The following is a 24,771-nucleotide window of genomic DNA, read 5'->3' as shown; positions in this document are numbered from 1 at the left end:
GTGTTTATAACCCTGTAGTCACCTGACCAGAAGTCTTGTTCCTCCTGCCACCGAACTTCACTAATTCCCACTATATCTAACTTTAACCTATCCATTTCCCTTTTCAAATTTTCTAACCTACCTGCCCGATTAAGGGATCTGACATTCCACGCTCCGATCCGTAGAACGCCAGTTTTCTTTCTCCTGATAACGACATCCTCTTGAGTAGTCCCCGCCCGGAGATCCGAATGGGGGACTATTTTACCTCCGGAATATTTTACCCAAGAGGACGCCATCATCATTTAATCATACAGTAAAGCTGCATGCCCTCGGGAAAAATTACGGCCGTAGTTTCCCCTTGCTTTCAGCCGTTCGCAGTACCAGCACAGCAGGGCCGTTTTGGTTAATGTTACAAGGCCAGATCAGTCAATCCACCAGACTGTTGCCCTTGCAACTACTGAAAAGGCTGCTGCCCCTCTTCAGGAACCACACGTTTGTCTGGCCTCTCAACAGATACCCCTCCATTGTGGTTGTACCTACGGTACGGCTATCTGTGTCGCTGAGGCACGCAAGTCTCCCCACCAACGGCTATCATATAATCATACAATAAAGGATCCTTCTTTCTATGTATTCGCAATACATTACATTTCTCTATGTTAAAGGTCGGTGGTCCAAACATATGTTCCGATTGCGATGCTTGTTACGAGTGAAAGTGGGCCGAGAGTATTGCGTTGTCAGCAGAGAAGCAGTAACAGCAGAATGGGTCTGTTAGAAGAGCAGAGTGACTTCGTTGGATGTCAGCTGAGTATCAGATCCATCAGGTACGTTTCAACTCTTCTATATCGATCCAAGTCGACTGTTGGTAATGTGACTTTAAAGTGGAAACGCGAAGGGACAACCACAGCTAAAGCAAGGCCAGACAGGCCTCACGTAGTGACGGACAGGGGCCTTCGAGGATTGCGGAGGTCGATTGTACGAGGGTGAGTCAAATGAAAACCTTAAATATTATTTTAAATATTACTTATTGTGCAGAAGTGGTACAAAGCTGTATCACTTTTGAACATAATCTCCCCCACGCTCAATGCAAGTCCTCCAGCGATTACAAAGTGCATAAATTCCTTTAGAAAAAAATTCTTTTGGTAGTCTGCGCAACCACCCATGCACCGCGTGGCGTACCTCTTCATCAGAACGGTATTTCTTTCCTCCCATTGCGTTTTTGATTGGTCCAAACATTTGGAAATCACTTGGGGCAAGGTCTGGTGAGTATGGTGGATGAGGAAGACACTCAAAATGCAGGTCTGTGATTGTTGTAACTGTTGTAAGGGCAGTGTAGGGCCTTGCATTGTCATATTGCAAAAGGACACCTGCTGACAGCAATCCACGTCGCTTTGATTTGATTGCAGGCCGCAGATGATTTTTTAGGAGATCTGTGTATGATGCACTGGTGATAGTGGTCCCTCTAGGCATGTAATGCTCCAAAACGACGCCTTTTTCGTCCCAAAAGAGAGTCAGTACACTTTCCCTGCTGATGGTCCTGTTCGAAACTTCTTTGGTTTTGGTGATGAGGAATGGCGCCATTCCTTGTTCGCTCTCTTCCTTTCCAGTTGGTGGAAATGAACCCAGGTTTCGTCCCCAGTAACGATTCTTGCAATTTAGCCATCACCTTCTCGTTCAAAGCGCCGAAGAAGTTCTTCGCAAGCATAAACACGTCATTCTTTCATTTCAGGAGTCAGCTGCCATCTTGCAGACACTTTGTGAAACTGGAGCACATCGTGCACAATGTGGTGTGCTGACCCATGTCTAATCTGTAAACATGCTGCAATGTCATTTAGTATCACTCGGCGGTTTTCCTTCACTAAGGCTTCAACTGCTGCAATGTTCTGTGGAGTCACAACTCGTTGTGCCTGACCTGGACGAGGAGCAAAAAATGGTTCAAATGGCTCTGAGCACTATGGGACTTAACTTCTGAGGTCATCAGTCCCCTAGAACTCAGAACTACTTAAACCTAACTAACTTAAGAACAACACACACATCCATGCCCGAGGCAGGATTCGAACCTGCGACCGCAGCAGCATCGCGGTTCCAGACTGTAGCGCCTAGAACCACTCGGCCATAACGGCCGGCGACGAGGAGCATCTTCCACTGAAGTCACACCATTTGCGAACTTCCTACTCCATTCGTAGACTTGCTGCTGTGACAAACATGCATCACCGTACTGAACTTTCATTCGTCGATGAATTTCAATAGGTTTCGCACCTTCACTATCAAAAACCGAATAACAGAACGCTGTTCTTTCCTGGTGCAAGGCGCAAGTGGGGCGGCCATCTTTATACTGATACTGCGACGGTATGTGTACATCTGGACTATGCTCCCACCTACAGGCCATTCTGCACGCTGTTTGTAGCACGCTTACCAACTTACAGGATAACGGCGCGAAATTTCGATTTGTCATTACAAATTTAAGGTTTTCATTTGACTCACCCTCATAAAAAACTGTACGATATCAGCGGAATGAATCACTCGTGAGTTCCAGAACGGTACGAGCAGAGCAGGCAGCACAATAACTGTGCAGTGGTCGAGCAGCTCCTCATAACCCACAAATTTGTGTGGTCAGTGCTAAGTGACACTTGAGGTGGAGTAAAGAGCGGCGCCACTGGCAGTGGGTGACTGGAAACGAGTGATCTGGAGTGACGAATCACCTTGTGGCCTGTAGCAGTCCAGAGGATGGGCTTGGCTTTGGCGAATATCCTCGGAGAACGTTACTTGCCATCGTGTGTAGTGCTAATATTGAAGTACGGAAAGGGGTGGGTGTTCGGTATGGGGGTGTTCCTCCTGGTTAGGGCGTGGTAAACTTATTGCGACTCAGAAAACGCTAATTGTGGAAGGATATGAACACATTTTACAGCATCGTGAGTCATGTACAATAGAGAAACAATTGGGAGACGATGATGCATGACAGTGCGCCCTATTTTAAATCAGTATCTATGAGGAAACGGTTTGTGGACAGTAACTTTCAGAAACGGACGGGCCTGCAGAGTGTCTCTAGCTGAACCCAATGGAACATCTTCGGGGTGAGTTAGAACGTCGCATTTGCTCCAGACCGCCGCGCCACTTTCTCTGGTTTCGGATGTTGCGGAACAATGTTCTGCCATTCATCCACTGACAGTCACCTCACTTTTGTCTCCAGTAGGGTTCAAGCCGTCACAAAGACTCATTATTGTTGTCCACAAATAGGTGTCCAGATACTTTTGGCCAGATGGTGCATTTCTCATGGACGACAGTTAGTCCAGGATGACATATTGGTTTCCTCCTGTCAAGAAACGCTCTGTCCAGTCGTAAATCGGTCAATTTTCCAGAGAACCGTATTTATTTCACTTTGTGGCAGTCGGGCGCGAATCCAGAGCGGGGAGTAGTGAAAGGTCATGGTATCATAGCTCCCCTTCCAAAATCATTTTGGTAAAAGTGTAAATATTTTTACGCATGCTAAATTTCAGATTTGTTACCCAGCTTTCGGAGAGGAAAGTAACATGTAACAAAGTATCTCGAAAACGGCAATGAATTCTAGAAGTTAGAAGCCATCTGTAATACAGATAGGGAACATTCCAGCCTGGAATGGGCGCCTCTTCACTGACTGGCGTAGCTGCTGTCAACAAAATTTCCGATACGCTTCCTAGTTTCACAGGTATAACCGTTAAACGACGGGAAGTTACGTAAAGTCGGAGAGAAACACAAAGAACCTCCACTAAGAGGGGTAAAAAAGAAAAGAAAAAAAGAAGAAAACCGTAGACTGTCTTCGCGAAACACCACTCTTTTCATTTACACTCTCACATAATGATAGTCTGCAGACCAGTGTTCACAGCGGTAGTGCTAAGTGAAACACTGACACTAACAAGGGGAAGGCCTCAGACACGGCAAACGGATTCGGCTCAAATTTGGCAGGTCGCTAAAACGAAGGAATCTTAGTTATTTTGTGTCAACACCCCCGCGTTCAAATGGCTCTGAGCACTATGGGACTTAACATCTTAGGTCATCAGTCCCCTAGAACTTAGAACTAGTTAAACCTAACTAACCTAAGGACATCACACACATCCATGCCCGAGGCAGGATTCGAACCTGCGACCGTAGCAGTCGCGCGGCACCCCCGCGTTTTTGAGAAAATCGCCCCTAAAGGTTGTGAAGAGCAATCGACTCAAACTTGGAGGGATCGATAGATAATTGTAAATAGAGCATTTTTCATCATCGGGTATGGGGTCCGCAAACGCAAACTTTTCCAGAAATTGAGGAAATAAACTTTTATAACTGCCGCTTCTGTAGCCACATGGTAAACGCTATTCGGCGCCAGCGCTGATAGCGCACCGGCCAAGGTAACTGGCTGGGACTCGAAGAATCCGGGTTCGAACCTCGAAAAATATGACACAAGAAACAATAACTAGTTACTACTGCATAAAAAGACGAGCTAATTACCACAAACTACAGACAGTACTCGTCATATGTTACTTACGGAAGGACACTGTATTCATTCACAAAATGTATTTCATTCTGCGCATTAACGATGGAAAAATCACTACATGTATCCACGAGATTCGCGGCAGCCTAATGACGGAAAACAACTCTTTCCGACTGAGTTCTATAAGGCTCGTGCTGGACACCTTCACTCTTCCAGGTTCACAACTATGATATGACGAAGAGGCAACCGGGACAACATAACTCTCCGCGCGTACATTCTGTCCCGTGCCTCGCTGTAAACAAGCGTCGCGCGGTTGGCTATCTGTGATCCCTCGTGAGGAATTCGCAGCACTCTTACTCGGAGTTGTTTTCATGTGACAAGGCTTAAAAGTTTAATACTTTACTAACTCACAGCGTTTGGGAAATTAGTTTGCCTACCTTATTATTATCATTCGTTATTGATTTACTTACCTTATTAACCCTCCTATCCCTATCAATTGAGATATGGAAAAATACAAACGAAAATAATAACACCCGCGAGGTTTCTTCGAGATTCGAACCCGGGTTCTCCCATTCCGAGCCAGTTACCTTTGCCATTGCGCTATCGGCCCTGCCGGCGGAAAGCGTTTTGCATGTCGGTACAGAAGCGGCAGTTGTAAAACTTTCTTACCCCCTTTTCTGGAAAAGTATGCGTTTTCGGACCCCATACCTGATGATGAAAAATGTTCTACTTACAATTATCTATCGATCCCGCCAATTTTGAGTTGATTGCTCGCCATAACCTTTAGAGTTGATTTTCTCAAAAACGAGGGGGTGTTGACCGAAAATATCTTAGATTCCTTCGTTTTAGGTTGTACACAAGCGACCTGCCAAATATGAGCCGAATCGGTTGGCCGTGTCTGAGGCCTTCCCCTTGTAAGATTTCATTTAGTGTAAAATATAACGCTGTGGAAGCTGTAACACTTGTTGCTGTTACAGTTCTTAAATCAATTACGCGACACAAGCACTTTTCAAATTTATGCGATTTCAGTCTTTCTCGGCGTATTCCACTGATGAATACTTCTCGGGTTATCAGCCGAGTGGTGGCGTCGTCTTGTCGCAACGTTTCAATGAGTTTCGTACACATCATCTTCTGGCGGAGTTCACCAGAAGATGAGGGGTACGAAACTCATTGAAACGTTGCGACAAGACGACGCCACCACTCGGCTGATAACCCGAGAAGAATTCATCACTTCTCAAATTTTCAGGCGAATGCTTTTAAAATGCTGTATTTTTCTGAACCGTAATTTCTTGAGAGCTATGCTAAGTACAAAACACAGTTACTATTCTACGAGCATTAAAACATTTTCTATATTTTTTGTAATCAAACATTTTTATTACTCTTATTACTGTTATTCATTTCTGACACGCTGGATGTGGGGGGTGATGGCAATTTATGTTTTTTGGGGGGGGGGGGGGACAGTAACACAACGTGGTCTCCCCTCTCCTTCCTCCTCAAAATCGGAAACTATTCGGAATTAGATTCGTTCATGGGTACTTAGACATTTCAAATCTTAAGCATGATGTTTCGACTGTTTACTCAATCGTATCGCCAGTAAGCGATGTTGTCCCGACTCGGTTGCGGAAGTGTGTGTTGTATCCGTCAGGCCGGGAAAGCCTAAGAAACCACAAATTTTTGGAAGTCAAGTTAAAAGAATTCGTATCGTCACTGGGAATTATCATTTCGTTAATGAGCAAGATAAAGGAATTACTTGCGAAAGATATCTGTAACCGCCACTCAGGTATGAAGTACGGAGAGAGTGATTTGTTATCAGCGAGTATCGGAAGTCGTTAACACGATGACTGGTCTGCGAAATGAAGTCGTAAGCACATACAGGAAGTGACTCACGCCGGGCAGGATGCCTCGGATGACTGATCGCATGAGATACGCGCTGATAATACCCGCACAATGGCCTGTGACGCAGCACTTCGCGTGTATTTCAGGACTGCAAAGAAGCATAATTCTCATCGGATTTTAAATCAACCCATCGCTATCAACTATAGTTCCGGTATACAAACCGTCGTCACAAGCAGAAGATGACAAGACAGAGTATATGAGGGGAATGAACTGGTAATTCACTATATCATAGCGGGAGACGAAAATCTAATAATAAAAGGGGATTGGAACGCCAGAATAGGGGAAAGGAATTAAAACACAGTTACGGGAGAATACAGACACAGCCATAGGAACGAGAAACTAGAAAATGTAGTTCAGCAGTAAACTTCACCAGGAAATAGCGAAAACAGTGTTCAAAAATCACAAGCGGAGGATGTATACTTGGAAAGGGCTAGGTGGCACAGGAAGACAACAGCTGCGTTAAGTCACAGTGGGAAAGAGATTCCGATATCAAGTACTGGTTTGAAAGATATATCCAAGAGCAACTATTGACTCAGGTCATAATTTAGTAATGAAGACCCCAATTAAGTTCAAGAGACTCGTCAGGAAGAAACAATAGATAAAAAAGTGAGATACTGAGGTACTGAGAAGAAATGCCGCATTAGAAGTTCTTAGAGGAAGTGGACACTGCGATAACGAATACCATAGTGTGCTTTATCATACGGATAAGAAAAGTTACGTCTTTTGCAACTAAAATGTTTAATTTATATCAACAAATCATGTTTGCCTTTTCATGGTAGCCGTTATCAGTGGCTTATTGCTAAAGAGATCCCGAAGACAGCTGGGGCGGATTATCGACGAACGAAATATGAAGATTAGGGACGTTTTAATAGTAATTAAACATTATATACCGAAACAAAATAATGTGTGGCGGATGGAACAGGGAAGACATAAGAAGCAGACTAACACAAGCAAAGAAGCATCCACCGCCAACAGCATTTTTCTAGTAACAAACACAGGATTTAATTTGAGAAAGAAGTTTCTGAGAATGTATGTCTGGGGCGCAATACCGAACGGATGTGAATCGTCAACTGCTGGAAAACAGGAAACGAGTAGGATCGAAATGTTTGAGATGTGATGATACAGAAAGATACTGAAAATTAGGTGGACTGATAAGATAAAAAATGAGAAGGTTCTCCGCAGAATCAGTTGGGAGAGGTATACTTGGAAAAAACGCCGTAGCGCACGTCACATCTCTTGTTGCGTCTGCCACTAAGTCTCTTCGTGCCCTTCTCACACGTACCAAGCGAACCCATTACGAAATGTGCTTCTCTCCTTTTCAACTTGTCTGTCTTCTTTATTAATCCTATCTGGTTAGGGTTTCAGAGTGACACGCAGTGTCGGCCGGGGTGGCCGAGAGGTTCAAGGCGCTACAGTCTGGAACCGCGCGACCGCTACGGTTGCAGGTTCGAATCCTGCGTCGGGCACGGGTGTGTGTGATGTCCTTAGGTTAGTTAGGTTTAAGTAGTTATAAGTTCTAGGGGACTGATGACCTCAGAAGTTAAGTCCCATAGTGCTCAGAGCCATTTGAACCATTTTGACAAGCAGTACCACGAATTGGTCGAACATAAATATTACGAGCTATTTCCTCCATGGGTAATTTACATTACCGTGGATCCCTTGCAATGAATTTCAGTCTTTGTGCGACGAGATTAATGTGGTCGTTTCACCTCAAGTAGTTTCTGATGCGCGTTCTTAGATTTTTAACAACTGTGACCATATCCTGCGATTGATCGCCAATCATTTCATCGAGCAGTAATGGTTCTTTTTGCATATTTACGCGTAATAGGTTAGGTTAGTGTTGTTTAACGTCCCGTCGACAACGAGGTCATTAGAGACGGAGCGCTAGCTCGGGTTAGGGAAGGATGGGGAAGGAAATCGGCCGTGCCCTTTGAAAGGAACCATCCCGGCATTTGCCTGAAACGATTTAGGGAAATCACGGAAAACCTAAATCAGGATGGCTGGAGACGGGATTGAACCGTCGTCCTCCCGAATACGCGTAATAGTTAATTACTTTATGATTAGGGTTGTCCGATAATCGCAGACCTCTGTAGTTCTTCTCGCATTCTCCACAGTTTTCTAGCTTTAAAAATTGCATTTATTGAAAGATGTTATCTTCCCTGTATCGATAATGGCTTCTGTTTTTTGGACCCTTTACACATTCGTATCTAACGAAAGTATTTCATTGTTTTTGTCACGACTGTGTTATGGCCATAGAGACGCAACTTGTCTTTTTTTTTTCTTGTTAGCTTCCATGTCCGTAAATGGTTCAAATGGCTCTGAGCACTATGGGACTTAACATCTGTGGTCATCAGTCCCCTAGAACTTAGAACTACTTAAACCTAACTAACCTAAGGACATCACACACATCCATGCCCGAGGCAGGATTCGAACCTGCGACCGTAGCGATCACGCGGTTCCAGACTGAAGCGCCTTTAACCGCACGGCCACACCGGCCGGCATGTCCGTAAACTATGATCGTAAATTATTGAGTATCTTGTAAGGCGAGGGTGGTTTTATTATCAGTTTTCTCAACTATGGCTCTAGTAGAGTGACATAACTTAACTTGGTTTTTACCGTTCATTTCCATAAATGCCACATGGCACCAAAATAGCGCAATATCAGCATTACTGCTAGAGACGCACTCCCTCCTAGTCAGCTGTGAGACATGTACCTTATACACAACTGGCCATTAAAATTGCTACACCAAGAAGATGACGTGCTACAGACGCGAAATTTAACCGACAGGAAGAAGATGCTGTGACATGCAAATGATTAGCTTTTCAGAGCATTCACACAAGGTTGGCGCCGGTGGCAACGTGCTGACATGAGGAAAGTTTCCAACCGATTTCTCATACACAAACAGCAGTTGACCGGCGTTGACTGGTGAAACGTTGTTGTGATGCCTCGTGTAAGGAGGAGAAATGCGTACCATCACGTTTCCGGCTTTGATAAAGGTCGGATTGTACACTATCGCGATTGCGGTTATCGTATCGCTACACTGCTGCTGGCGTTGGTCGAGATCCAATGACTGTTAGCAGAATATGGAATCGGTGGGTTCAGGAGGGTAATACGGAACGCCGTGCTGGATCCCAACGGCCTCGCATCACTAGCAGTCGATATGGCAGGCATCTTAGCCGGATGGCTCTAACGGATCGTGCAGCCACGTCTCGATCCTTGAGTCAACAGATGGGGACGTTTACAAGACAACAACCATCTGCACGAACAGTTCGACGACGTTTGCAAAAGCATGAACTATCAGCTCGGAGACCCTTGACGCTGCATCACAGACAGGAGCACCTGCGATGGTGTACTCAACGACGAACCTGGGTGCACGAATGGCAAAACGACATTTTTTCGGATGAATCCAGGTTCTGTTTACAGCATCATGATGGTCGCATCCGTGTTTGGCGACATCGCGGTGAACGCACATTGGAAGCGTGTATTCGTCATCGCCATATTGGCGTATCACCCGGCGTGATGGTATGGGGTGCCATTGGTTACACGTCTCGGTCACCTCTTGTTCGCATTGACGGCACTTTGAACAGTGAACGCTACATTTCAGATGTGTTACGACCCGTGTCTTTACCCTTCATTCGATCCCTGCGAAACCCTACATTTCAGCAGGATAATGCACAACAGCATGTTGCAGGTCCTGTACGGCCCTTTATGGATACAGAAAATGTTCGACTGCTGCCCTGGCCAGCACATTCTCCAGATAGCTCACCAGCTGAAAACGTCTGGTCAATGGTGGCCGAGCAACTGGCTCATCACAATATGCCAGTCACAACTCTTGATGAACTGTGGTATCGTGTTGAAGCTGCATGGGCGGCTGTACTTGTACATGCCATCCAAGCTCTGTTTGACTCAATGCCCAGGCGTATCGAGGCCATTATTACGGCAAGAGGTGGTTGTTCTGGGTACTGATTTCTCAGGATCTATGCACCCAAATTGCATGAAAATGTAATCACATGTCAGTTCTAGTATAATATATTTGTCCAATGAATACCCGTTTATCATCTGCATTTCTTCTTGGTGTAGTTGTTTCAATGGCCAGTAGTGTATGTGGCGTGACTTTTTGATCCTTGCAGTACTCCGTTCGACTAATACTTGTATATTATTCCTCAGGTGATTCGTAGGATTGATAGAGGAAATAAAGAGCATCCAAAGAAGAACAATGCGTTTCGTTACAGGATCATTTAGTAAGTGCAGAAGTGTCACAGTGATGCTCAGCCAAATCCATTGGCAGACGCTGCAAGAGAGGGCTTCTGCATCACGGTATGCTTTACTGTTGAAGTTCCGAGAGCGTACGTTCCTAGAAGAGACAACCAGCATATTGCTTCGTCCTATGCATATCTTGCGAAAAGATCAGGAAGGCAAAGTTTATGAGGTTTGAACTCAGACGGTGATTACTACAAACGTGTATTGAGAAGTAATGCTACCGAATTTTTTATGTGCAAACTCTTAAAGTATTTCAAATAAAACAAAGGTTATTAATGTTCTACATCTTCATTCATGTCTACATACGAGGGGGGACCCAAAAGTAACCAGAATCGTAATGCTGCACATCGTGTACTTGTAGTACCAGGTTGCGCCGCCAGAGGGTTATAGTAGGAGCTCTGCTGAGTCATTCTGCCACGCGACATCACCCAACAGTGAGAAGTGTGGTTTCTTTGGCAGTTCTTTGAGTGTGCGTATAGTCCTTATGAATAACGTGCGGCAGTGAAGTTTTGTTTCTTGCTCGGCAAGAACGCAGCAGAAACTGTTGCGATGATTCAGACAGCCTACAAAGACCATGCTCTTAGTAAAACGCAAGTGTACAAATGGTTTTCTCGGTTTAAAAAGGGAGAAATGGTGGTTGAAGATCAGCCCCGTTCCGGTCGACCTTCAACTGCTCCAAGCGAAGACAACATCGACAAAATCCGTGATCTCATGAGTGAAGATCGACGCAGGATAATCGACCAACTCAAGAACTTGTCCAGGTTGTCCTGGAGCTCAATTCAGCGCATCTTGACCATCGATTTGGGGATGCGAAGAGTGGCAGCAAAATTCGTGCCGAAGCTTGTTACCGGAGATCAAAGGGATTGTTGCATTCAAGCCTGTCTCGAAATGAAGGACGCGTTCAAAGATGATCCACATTTTTTCAACAAAATCATTACAGGAGATGCGTCATGGTGCTATGGGTACGATCCAGAAAGTAAACAACAGTCATCACAATGGAAGGTACCTGGCTCACCTCGACGAAAAAAAGCTCGACAAGTGAAATCGAATGTGAAAACGATGTTGATCTGTTTTTTTTGACATCAAAGGGATCGTACACTCTGAATTTGTCCCTGAAAACAAGACAGTAAACCAACATTTCTATTTGGAGGTTATGAAACGGCTTCGCAAAAGTTTGTCGCTAAAACGTCCAGCTTTGTGGGATTCTGGCGTGTGGTTCCTGCATCACGACAACGCTCCCGCGCACACGACTCTCAGCGTTCGCCAGTTTTTGGCCTCAACGAAGACAACTACCTTGAACCACGCGCCCTATTCGCCGGATTTAGCACCCTCGGACTTCTTCCTGTTCCCGAGGATGAAAAGGGACTTGAGAGGGAAGCGTTTTGCGGACGTGGAAGACGTAAAACGCAATGTCATGAAAGTGCTAGCAGGTATCAAAGAGGACGAATTTAAAAGGTGCTTCAAACACTGGAATGAACGTTTGGACAAGTGTATTAATGCTAATGGAGAGTACTTCGAAGGAGATTAAGGTTGTATTTGAAAACAATAACTTATATGCTTTCTAGAAAGAAATTCTGGTTATTTTTGGGTCCCCCCTCGTATTTGAAACCCTTTGCCGCTATAGGGCTCCAAATTGTAGCGCATAACATGGCGTGTGTAACGTAACTATGTTGGTGCGTGAGCAACAGCGTGCTGTAATCGAATCTCGAATTTGAAGGGTTCGTCCAGACACAGAGCACCTTCTCTTTCAACATGACAATGCCAGAGCACAAACGAGGGCTGCGACATCTGCAACAACCCGAGGCCCTCGGATTACTGTCATCAAAAAATAGCTCTAAGCACTATGGGACTTAACATCTGAGGTCATCAGTCCCTTAGACTCAGAACTACTTAAACCTAACTAACACACACACATCCATGCCCGAGGCAGGATTCGAACCTGCGAGCGTAGCGGTCACGCGGTTCCAGACTGAAGCGCCTAGAACCGCTCGGCCACACTGGCCGGCCACTGTCACAGATCAGCCTCTACACGGCATCATCCGATTTTCATCTCTTTCCAAAACTTAAATAACACGTTCGAGGACATGACTTTGATAGTAATGAAGCAGTGCGAACTGCGAGCAGAGGTGAGGTTGTGGTTCTGTAAAGAAAGACACAGATTCTACTGTGACGGTATCAACAAACTAGGCCCTCGTTGGGAGAAATGTGTTGGTCGCCAGAGTGACTGTGTTGAGAAATAAATATGTAGACATGATGAATAAAAATGTAGAATCTTAATAAAGTTCGTTTTATTTAAAAAGCTTTAAGAGTTTTCACATAAATTCGGAGGCATTACATTTCAGCACACTCTCGTAGCAATCGTTCTTCCATTGAACCGTTCGTGACTGGAATAGGAAAAGAGTGAAATGACAGTAATACAAGGAGTATCTACTGCCAGATATAGCAAGGTGGCGATGTAGACGTAGACGTTGTCAGAAGAAAGTACAGGTGATACGCAGAAGAAAATTCCTCTTCCGTTTTCTAGTTTGGCGAACGGTTTACTCAATCATTAACGTCAAAGTCTTTTTGTTTATTGGAACGACCCTCGGAAAGTACCTGGACTGGAACAGGCAGCTGTGCACGTTCATCCACAGCCGCGCGGCAGACTTACTGATTCATGTTGACAATACGAGATGGATGCGTACAGAATAAAGTATCTTGCATTCGCTCGACGTCACTCGCCAAGTACCTTTGCTCGCCAAGAATGAAGGGAAAGTAAAGTGTTTCTCAAGTTGCAACCCTCTCTCGCTAGGATAGGTCCCTTGCCGCAACTTTTCCCGCATTCTGTAACAAGCCTGTTTTGTTTCGACCAAGCATCACCATAAAACCTTCATACCGTGATCATTTTGGTGTGAATTAGTTTTATGTATCGGGTGGTTATAATTGAACTTTCCCTGTCTAACACGTTATAACACGGAAAATAATTACCGCGCGAGTACCAAACTTCGTAGCATTAATGTCCAGAGTATAAGGTACATGATTTCCATGTGTCACAGCGCCACTGAACAGTTCCAACTATAGCCACCAAGTGCCGTAATCAGTCATTGAGATTCATAGTCTCACACACCTGACTACTCCAAGTGTACTTGTTGACGTGTCAACATGAGTTTGGACAAAAGGAGCAGGGCATTATTGGTGAAGCTGTGTTATTAAAATAACAATACTGCTGAAGCTGCATTTCGAGAATATCGCCGACTGAAAGGATTACGGAAAGGTTCTCTTTCTCCACCTGCTGTGGGGAGCATGATGTAGTAGTTCGAATCAACTGGAGAACTGGGCGTCACTCCAGGAACCACTGTTCCTATGGCAGACGACGCTGTGCGCAATTCCCGATCGACAGGCAGTGCGCGTGCTGTGTCATAACAGTTGAACATCCGGTGGTCCACTGTACGGAAGGTGCTTCGATCCATTATCAAATGGTATCTGTAAAAGATCCATATCATACAGCAGCTTGCACCACAGAACGTACAACGATGTGTTGACGTCGCTCTCCACTTTCTCGCAAGGACTGAAGTTAACAAAGGCCAACCTATGGCCAGATGAAGCGCATTCTCTCTGAGAGGTGAGGTAAACAAACAGAATTTCCGAGTTTGGGAATCTTCACCTCTAGTCACTGTGCATGAAGTTCCTGTGTATGATGAATGTGTCACCGTATGGTGTGGCTCCACGCTACATTCATCATTGGCCCATTCTTTTTTGAACAGGCTGGTGGTCAGGGGTCAAAGATGTACAATGTGGCTGGTCAGCGTTTCTGTGATATGCTTCGACAGCATGACATACTCGCCCTGTAGGAGAGAGACGCATTGAACTCAACAGTTTTCATGGAAGATGGGGCCCACCGCACATAGCTCGTGAAGTTCATCTGCTTCTCTAAACATATTTGGAAACGATCGAATTATCAGCCGATCGTTTCCGAATGCTTGGCCAGCACCATCATCTGAGCTCACTCCCTGTGAATTCTTGTTGTGGGGCTACCTGAAACACAGGATTTACCACGGGAACATTCACACATGCGCTGATCTGAAGCGAACATATCAAGAGAAGTAGCAAGCATACCCACAGACATGCTTCGTTCTGCTGTGCAGAGTGCAGTCCAGCGCTTTCAGACTCTTCTGAACACTGATGGGTGCCATATTGAGCCCCTTTTGTAGCAGTAATGGTACTGGAATGTAATGGTGTGATGTACCGCAGCAGCATACTTAAAGTGTTTAGAATCGAATTTATTTTGCATTATTTCTCTTCCCTGTGTCCTCGACGTTAACGCACCAAGTATGATCCTTGTACAGTAATTAGTTTCTGTCTTATGACGTGTTAAATAGGGAAATTTTAATTGTAACCACCCAGTGCAATGTCATTTGTGAGGTACAGAGAAAGGGGCGACATCTCATTAAATATAAATCTGCGTGAAAAGTTGTACATAACATTTCGATTCCTTTCACCATTACCTGCATAACATTTGATTTTCCGGTTTAGCCGGACGTTGTAACCGAGCGGTTCTAGGCGCTACAGTCTGGAACCGCGCGACCGCTACGGTCGCAGGTTCGAATCCTGCCTTAGGCATGGATGTGTGTGATGTCCTTAGGTTAGTTTGGTTTAATTAGTTCTAATTTCTAGGGGACTGATGACCTCAGTGCTCAGAGCCATTTGAACCATTTTTTTCCGGTTTACATTCCAAAGTCACAGAAATTTAAAAGTGTCGACTCAGTTCGGGGCAACGGCTTTGCCGCTGTGGATACACCGGTTCCCGTCAGATCACCGATGTTAAGCGCTGTCGGGCGTGGCCGGCACTTGGATGGGTGACCATCCGGGCCGCCATGCGCTGTTACCATTTTTCGGGGTGCCCTCAGCCTCGTGAAGCCAATTGCGGAGCTACTCAACCGAATAGTAGCGGCTCCGGTCACAGAAAACCACCCTAATGACCGGAAGAGCGGTGTGCTGACTACACGCCCCCTTATCTGCATCCTCAGCTGAGGATGACACGGCGGTCGGAAGGTCCCGATGGGCGTCTTGTGGCCTGAAGACGGAGTGCTTTGACTCAGTTAAGTACCTAGGGATTACAGTTAATAACAACTGACACTGCCTCAGGACACAAGTGAAGCATCCAGAAGACTTGGTCGGACGACAATGTAACTTCGTATAGGTACACACCATCAGCGGGTATATAAATGAGTACCCTGTGCCAAGTAGAATGGCCTCTAGAATGCGTTAATGTTGTTCATGTTTAGTGTTGCTATGAGCCATGGTAGTGTGTATAAGGGACGTAAACCCACTTGTTGAGTGAACACTGTGGAGGATACAGAGCTGCAGTGTACTAGTTTGAGACGACGTTGTCAGCACGTGGCACAGTTTTAAAGTGGCCACGTTGTGGATTGGCATTCGTCAGCTGCTCGAATCGTGCAATATTCAGATTTATGAAGCCTTCGTATGTGGTAGTGGCTCAAAGCTGGACTGCATGCAAACGTGAGAGCCGCCATACCCACCGCCAACGTTCCGGTCGACCACACGTAACCACCACAAGGAAGGACTGCCGTATTCACATCGTAACCGCTTCACCCCTACACCTGCCGTCCGAAAAAAAGTAAAGGATTCTCTGCAACACTGTGTATCATCCTGCACCATTGATCTCGCAGATTAGCAGCAGTCGGACAGGGGAATTGCCGTTAACAGCACAACAAAAGCGGTTGTGTTTGGAGTGTTGCTGTGAACAGGGAGAATGTAGTGCTGGAGTGGCGTCGCACTGTGTTCAGCGACGAATCGCAATTCTACACTACTCCGGATTATGATAGTTAGCGAGCACAGCGGCGAACTGGGAAGACGTCTCATTCTTCCGATGTTTTGAACTGGCACACCGGTGTTACTCCTGGCCTCACGGTGTGGGGAGCCATCAGCTATGACTTCATGTCGCAACTGTTTGTGACTGAGAGAATTGTGACATCACAATGGTAAATCATACGTGTGTCACCCAGAAAGTAATGCAACGCATTTTTTTTTTCTCAGCCGAGAACAATGCTACGAATGTGAAACGTTACGCAGGCATTATTTGAAGTCTCCTGAGTGAGCGCGCCCAGCTTCTGCCACTTCCGACAGATCGCGTAGCTGCACGACAGTTTCAAAATGGAGTCTGTTGGTAATGTACGTTACAAGCAACGTGCCGTAATTGAATTTCTCACTGCAGAGAAAGAAACTGTGAGAAATATTCACAAACGCTTGTGCAAAGTCTATGGAGCACCTGCTGTCGACAGAAGTACAGTTATTCGCTGGGCACGGAGGGTGAGGTCATCAGAAGGCGGTTCGGCGGAGCTCCAAGATTTGCAGCGATCGGGGAGACCATCCACGGCTGTCACACCTGACATGTTGCTGCGAGCTGCGAGGACAGACGCATTACGACTCGTCATTTCGAGGACGACGAGGAGGTATTTATGCGCAGCGAAGCACTGGCTCCACCACCAGGACAAGGGCTGGAACTGACAGGGCATACATGCCCTTGTTTCGCGCTGGAGGAAGGCCATAGAACGGCATGGAAAAATAGCGCGTGTAGATTAAACATCATTATTTCGTGTTTGTAATTTTCATTGTGTTCGATAAAGAATTGTTGAAGAAAAAAATACAGTGCCTCTCTGTGTGTTACCTCTTATCTGACAGTGTCGTGGTTCCATTTTTAAGCAGGACATTGCTCGTCCACACGTGGCACATGGTACTGTGATGTTGAGGTAGTCCTGTTACTGGCAACATCCCCAGGTTTGTCCCTGACAGAACGAGTGGGACCAGCTCGGACGTCAGCTCCATCCTGTTACTAGTATCCATGATATCAAGGACCAGTTGCAATGGTTATGGACCAGCTTGTCTCTAGGACAGTATACGAGGGGCGTTTGAAAAGTCCGCGTAAAAATAAAAAGTACTTATGTCTTTGGGGTAAATCTTTTTTTTTCGACATAGTCTCCTTTTAGACTTATACACTTCGTCCAGTGCTGTTCTAATTTGTTGATCCCTTCTGGATAATAGGAATTGTCCAAGTTTACAAAATAGCTATTAGTTGCTGCAATCACCTCCTCGTTTGAATAAAATCTTTGTTCCGCCAGCCATTTCTTCAAATTGGGGAACAAATAGCAGCCCGAGGGAGCCAAGTCTGGAGAATAGGAAGGATGTGAGACGAGTGGGAATACTATTTCCATTAATTTTGCGACCACAACTGCTGAGGTGTGTGCTGGTGCATTGTCGTGGTGGAAAATGTCTTTTTTTTTGCTGTCCAATTTCCGGCGTTTTTCTCGCAGGTCGATTTTCAAATGGTCCAATAACGATGAGTAATATTCACCTGTAATAGTTTTACCCTTTTCCAGGTAGTCGATGAGGATTCTCCCTTGCGAATTCCAAAAGACAGTCGCCATAACGTTTCCGGCCGAAATAATGGTCTTCGCCTTTTTGGTGCAGATTCTCCCTTGGTAACCCATTGTTTAGATTGTTGTTTGGACTCAGGAATATAGTAATGTATCCATGTTCCATCCACAGTGACGAAATGACGCATGAAGTCCTGCAGATTCTTCCTGAACAGCTGCAAACCATCCTTGCAACACTTCATACGATTCCGTTTTTGGTCAAGCGTGAGCAATCGCGAAACCCATCTTGCGGAAAGCTTTTTCATGTCCAAATGTTTATGCAAAATATTATGTACCCGTTCTATCGAGACGCCCACAGCACTAGCAATCACGCATCTGAATTCTTCTATCATCCATCACCATATCATGGATTTTATCAATGATTTCTGTAGTTGTAACGTCCACAGGGCGTCCAGAACGTTCAGCATCACTTGTGCCCATATGGCCACTCCAAAAATTTTGAAACCACTTATAAAGTGTTCTAATCGAAGGTGCAGAGTCACCGTAATGTTTATCAAGCTTCTCTTTAGTCTCCCGAGGCGTTTTGCCTTTCATAAAGTAATGTTTAATCACCATACGAAATTCTTTTTCGACCATTTTTTGACAATCACTCGACTTCCTTGATTCACACGAACGCCAAACACAAAGAAATAGACCAATATGGCTGAAACTTGCTGTGCGTTCTTTCCAAAGATGCTACCAACTAAACATGACCTTGTTACGCGCCAGTGGTGCCAGCTCTCGGACATTGCACGGATTTTTCAAACGCCTCTCGTACAATGGCTTTGTCGCACTCTTCCCAACTGAATCCGTGCATGCATCCGGACCATGCGTACATCCAGCCAGAGGGGTTGCAAATGCATATTGATAAGTTGGCTCACAATGGCAAGTTCTTCATAAATTTGATATGATATTGTAGTCACTGAAATAACATTACATACGCTCTGTAGGTGGTTCAGTGATTAAGTGCCAGACTACAAATCTGAAGTCTCGTGTTCGATTCATGGCCAATCCCAGAATTTTTATCTGTGTTTTATTACTTCTTACGCTTCTGGCAATGTTTGTTGAGATGAAAAATGCCGAACTGCACTGTGGCATTAAACTGCAGGTCTGCCTGTAATAGACTGGGTGGGTCAGTTCAAAGGTCAGAGGAAGGCAACGGCCTTCCACCCCCAGCAGGACCAAGCCTAGTAAGGCACTGTGGTGTTAAAAACAATCTTCAGATTGATGACTGCTTCACTTTACTTACCCTCTCTCTCTAACTGTGAAGCTTCATTTCGTTTGCTCCTACCCCTTTGTCAGCCAGTGTATATTCGAACGACCACATAGAAAATATTATGGAAAAGGGTGAACCAAAGGCGGTATTTGATTGGCAGAATACTTAGAAGACGTGACATGTCTACCAAAAAGACGTTCGACACTACACTTATCTGTCCTCTTCTGGAGTTCTGCTGCACGGTATGGTATCCACACCAAATAAGATTAACGGAACACATCGATAAAGTTCAAAGAAGAGCAGTTTATAATTGTATTATCAAGAAATAGGGGAGAGCATAACATGGATATGATATATGAGTGGGAGTAGTAATCATTAAAACAAAGGCGTTTTTCGTCGGTGAGATAGCTTCAGGAAATTTCAATCAGCAGTTTTCTCCTCCACGTTTGAAAACACTTTGCTGACTCCCATCTACATAGGGAACAGTAACAATCCTAAGAAAATAGGAGAAATCAGAGCTCACACGGAAAGATTTAGGTGTTCATTTTTCCCATGTCCCATTGAGGAGTGGTATGGTCGAGAAATAGGCTGGAAGTGGCTATATGATACCTCTGCCAAACACTTAAGTGTGAATTGCAGAGTAGTCGTGGAGATGTAGATGTAGTGGGCTCTTGTATCATCCCTGCTTCTGCGCTAAGGATTTAAGAAAAGGCATTATTCACAAATTCGTTAGAGAATGTGGTGACAAGAGATAATATACACATTCTCAGTAGCTTTATAGTGTAGGCTCACCAGTGCTCAGTAGTTCGGGCCAGACTTCACCAAATGCACTAACAATAGGGTTGAGAAACAGCTCAGGATGACAAGCTCTCATGGAACGCCACTGTGTAGTTTAAGTACAGAATCTGTTGTTAAGTGCTTTTTACAGCATCCTGCGATGCAGTCCATCAATGGTGGCCACATGCAGTAGGTTGAGTCTTGTCAACAGTTGCAGCGATCATCTGTTGTTTTATGAATGGACTCATTTACTCCTGTAAAACTGTTGACTGGCTCAGATGAAAGAATCAACCTCTAATTTTCTGATAGTGTTATTCTTTGAGTACAAAATTAAATGATGCCCAAGCCTTCTTTTATTGTAATGTCCTCTTTCACATTAATTTATCTCATAGACTGGTGATAGCATTTCGACTGCATGCCACGTCAGTACTTTGTGTGTCCCTCCTGTCAGATGTGTAGGTGAGCGATTGTGTAAAATGCACATATACTATAATGTTGAGTGTGTGATGGTGGAAGCGCTCCAGATATGTAAACTAATCCACACTAGAAGTTACAAGGTGTCAGGCTCCTGCTACGTTTTCTAAATGGACTACCTGTGGGAATAAGTCTGGATACATTCTGAATCAGAAAGGATGCCCTCTTATATACAATATTTAGACCTGTGAATCAAACAGCTACTGCGATCTGACAGAAAAAAAGGAAAATATTACCTAGCAAGGGAACACTTACTTTGCACAACGATTTATAATGGACACAGCAAATGGAAACTGAAATAATCTTTATCATGTTGAACCAACAGCTGACATTAATGTTAACTCTGTTGGCGTAAGCTGGCGCCAGCACACCATGTGGCACAAACGTTGCGAGAACGTCGACAGAGGCCAATGACAGGCTCGCAGGAAATGCGCCGCCAATGTCCTCTCGGCCGCCAGTATTTAGATCGCCGCCACAGACCGGAGGGCCAGTGTGTCGTACTGAGTGAGTTCCAGTCTGTCATCAGCTGCAGCCCAGTAGCAGTTAGCTCCGCCGCTAGCTCAGAGACAGGTCCACATAGTGACCAGAATAGTGCACATCATGGTCTTGTAGTTCACCAGCAGTGAGGCTAACGTGGACTACTACAGAGAGCTTGTACCACAACAGCTATCTTGAGATAAGTAACTTTCTATTCTTATGAGTAAAGAACCCAGTTAATATGTGTGTACAGTTTCTGTTATAGAAAGAGGATACTGGCCACCAAACAACATCCTCTCCTTGCTCCCTTGGTACAGGTCTACAGACGCAATGAGACAACATAAAATTAATAGTTTATGATAACAACCTTAGCTGTTTTTTATCCATTTATTGTGTTACGACCGATTTAGTTTCTTTAACGTCTTCAGGTTGCCTGCAATTAAACAAAACAGGAAATTAGGTTAAAGTTACAGCATTTTAATGAATACAATAGGCGACTCGCGCTGATAACAACCTTATACTAAATCCTCACCGAGTTGTGCTGAAATAAAGACATAGATGGTCTAGTTATCGAATGTAATGTTAAAGACGACAGACATGAACACTAATCGTAAGCATTTTGCCGACTGCTTGGCAAGATGTATAAGATGTGCACCTAAAAGAAAGTTGCACTATTAACGTTTTGCGAATAAAAATATAAATTCAAAAATACAAGTGTTTATAAAACCTCTTTATAATCAGCATGACTGAAAAAGTGCATATCTTGTAACAACGTTACTGATAACTTACGATCATTCTGTAAGATCAAAATCGTTCGAGATATATTTTTCGCTATTATTCTGGAACTGTATATTTATTCATTTACTATCATAGATCTCAAATGACGATTTAATGTAGTGTAAGTGCTGTCACGTGTTCCCTTGTTTACGTGCATAATTTTGTTGTTAATTCTTCTTCGGTTCCGCTTTTCAGTTGTCTGCGTTAGTTGTGCAATCTTTAATATTAGTTATTTGCGTAAGGTTTCATCATTGCTTGTAACTATTAAGATCGCACAATCGACTGTCGCACTTGACAGAGGCCAAATACTATGCTTCCTCTTGTCAAGGAACGGCCCTTTCTAGGCCCTGTACAGTACGCAACATACCTTGTCGGCTGGCCATGCTTCGGCAAAGATGCTGCAGTTTATGAATAATTCATGATAAAAAAATTAGCAATATTTTAAGAGAAATATATTAACAACTTCACACATTCAATGTATTTCGTTCTGACTCCACACCTGCATTGTGACATTACTCAGAATTTTGTTTAGCATTTGGTTAGCAAATGGATTTGCAGAGCAGTATCATTGTGACATTACATAATTTTACTGCATAATAGCATGTACAGCACCTATTCTTTCTAGTCTGTTGATGGACAAGTATTGTCACTGTTTTGTCATCTACACTCCTGCAAATGGAAAAAAGAACACATTGACACCGGTGTGTCAGACCCACCATACTTGCTCCGGACACTGCGAGAGGGCTGTACAAGCAATGATCACACGCACGGCACAGCGGACACACCAGGAACCGCGGTGTTGGCCGTCGAATGGCGCTAGCTGCGCAGCATTTGTGCACCGCCGCCGTCAGTGTCAGCCAGTTTGCCGTGGCATTCGGAGCTCCATCGCAGTCTTTAACACTGGTAGCATGCCGCGACAGCGTGGACGTGAACCGTATTGCAGTTGACGGACTTTGAGCGAGGGCGTATAGTGGGCATGCGGGAGGCCGGGTGGACGTACCGCCGAATTGCTCAACACGTGGGGCGTGAGGTCTCCACAGTACATCGATGTTGTCGCCAGTGGTCGGCGGAAGGTGCACGTGCCCGTCGACCTGGGACCGGACCGCAGCGACGCACGGATACACGCCAAGACCGTAGGATCCTACGCAGTGCCGTAGGGGACCGCACCGCCACTTCCCAGCAAATTAGGGACACTGTTGCTCCTGGGGTATCGGCGAGGACCATTCGCAACCGTCTCCATGAAGCTGGGCTACGGTCCCGCACACCGTTAGGCCGTCTTCCGCTCACGCCCCAACATCGTGCAGCCCGCCTCCAGTGATGTCGCGACAGGCGTGAATGGAGGGACGAATGGAGACGTGTCGTCTTCAGCGATGAGAGTCGCTTCTGCCTTGGTGCCAATGATGGTCGTATGCGTGTTTGGCGCCGTGCAGGTGAGCGCCACAATCAGGACTGCATACGACCGAGGCACACAGGGCCAACACCCGGCATCATGGTGTGGGGAGCGATCTCCTACACTGGCCGTACACCACTGGTGATCGTCGAGGGGACACTGAATAGTGCACGGTACATCCAAACCGTCATGGAACCCATCGTTCTACCATTCCTAGACCGGCAAGGGAACTTGCTGTTCCAACAGGACAATGCACGTCCGCATGTATCCCGTGCCACCCAACGTGCTCTAGAAGGTGTAAGTCAACTACCCTGGCCAGCAAGATCTCCGGATCTGTCCCCCATTGAGCATGTTTGGGACTGGATGAAGCGTCGTCTCACGCGGTCTGCACGTCCAGCACGAACGCTGGTCCAACTGAGGCGCCAGGTGGAAATGGCATGGCAAGCCGTTCCACAGGACTACATCCAGCATCTCTACGATCGTCTCCATGGGAGAATAGCAGCCTGCATTGCTGCGAAAGGTGGATATACACTGTACTAGTGCCGACATTGTGCATGCTCTGTTGCCTGTGTCTATGTGCCTGTGGTTCTGTCAGTGTGATCATGTGATGTATCTGACCCCAGGAATGTGTCAATAAAGTTTCCCCTTCCTGGGACAATGAATTCACGGTGTTCTTATTTCAATTTCCAGGAGTGTATAAAGAAAGATATATCAGTGTTTTCTTTTACTCCATCTTGGTACATGCAGGAAACTATGCAAAAAAAGTAAACATTTTGTACGGATAACAGTTGCAAATACTATCTGTTAAAAGGCAAGGAGCTTAAAATATGACTAAGGTCATCTGAGCATCTGTTGATTAATTAGGTTCTACTGCAGCAGGCTTCACTAATAAGTCAATTTTGTTACCACACTCGTTGGCTTTGCCACAAAATAGTCGCCTTACCCAACTTACCTATAACTCGGGCTGCGCTACAGGTTAGTTCGTCACTGCAAGTTGAAGTCAACAAGCAAGAATTGTGAGTGAATCGCTAACTGTAACATTTAGTCCCACAACCTATTCAAGTAGCCTAAAAGGTTATTCAAAGTGTGCTCCTAGACTTTTCCCGTCGGTAGAAAACTGGAACGACTCATTTCCAAGAAAATAGTATCGCCATCACACAATGATTTAAGCTGATCACTATCTACATTCCTCATGTGAATTCCACAAGCAGGAACGCCAATCATTACGACATATCAGATGGTAATACTTCCACCAGCAAAATATGTTACGAAAATAATGCACAATTTCTGATCCAATAACACTAACATTACATAATGAATACATACGAACCCACAGAAATCTATTTTGAATGAATAACGCAACACATTACCTTTACACAAGGTTGATTCCAGATAGGCAACTAAATTTAATTGCCTTAAAAATTATAAATACTGCTGTAGCAAAAACATTTATTCTAACGTAGAACTCACCTGCAATAAATCTCCCTTTCAGATTTACTAAGGTGCAGAAAACCAATATTCAGTTCGTGGCCGAAATGTGTTTTGAAATAGACACAAGTACACGTTCCATTTTTATCTTGCCTGACCTCAATGGCAGACGTGCAGTGGCCACCCATTTTGTTACTGCCTTGAGACTTCAGTAGCCTCTTGCCCTTTGACCAAGATA

At 45.0% G+C, this 24,771-nt stretch overlaps 1 protein-coding gene and 1 pseudogene across 2 annotated transcripts in view; both read left to right on the top strand.

Annotated features, from left to right (window-relative positions):
* LOC126195443 (magnesium transporter NIPA2) overlaps positions 1–24,771 on the top strand; it is a 135,210-nt gene that overhangs the window by 18,450 nt on the left and 91,989 nt on the right. Inside the window, exon 1 of one of the 2 annotated variants that reach the window (XM_049934064.1) lies at positions 676–800. The exons of the other annotated variant lie outside the window; for it this stretch is intronic. The gene's annotated coding sequence lies outside the window, so the exon portion shown is untranslated. Of the gene's footprint in view, positions 1–675; positions 801–24,771 lie in introns of those variants that run through there. 2 annotated transcript variants of the gene reach the window in all.
* On the top strand, positions 15,332–15,449 carry LOC126196508 (5S ribosomal RNA; annotated as a pseudogene).

The sequence above is a fragment of the Schistocerca nitens genome, chromosome 7, assembly GCF_023898315.1.
Source record: "Schistocerca nitens isolate TAMUIC-IGC-003100 chromosome 7, iqSchNite1.1, whole genome shotgun sequence".
NCBI classification, from domain to species: domain Eukaryota; kingdom Metazoa; phylum Arthropoda; class Insecta; order Orthoptera; family Acrididae; genus Schistocerca; species Schistocerca nitens.
This window is presented reverse-complemented; position numbering and strand designations above follow the sequence as displayed.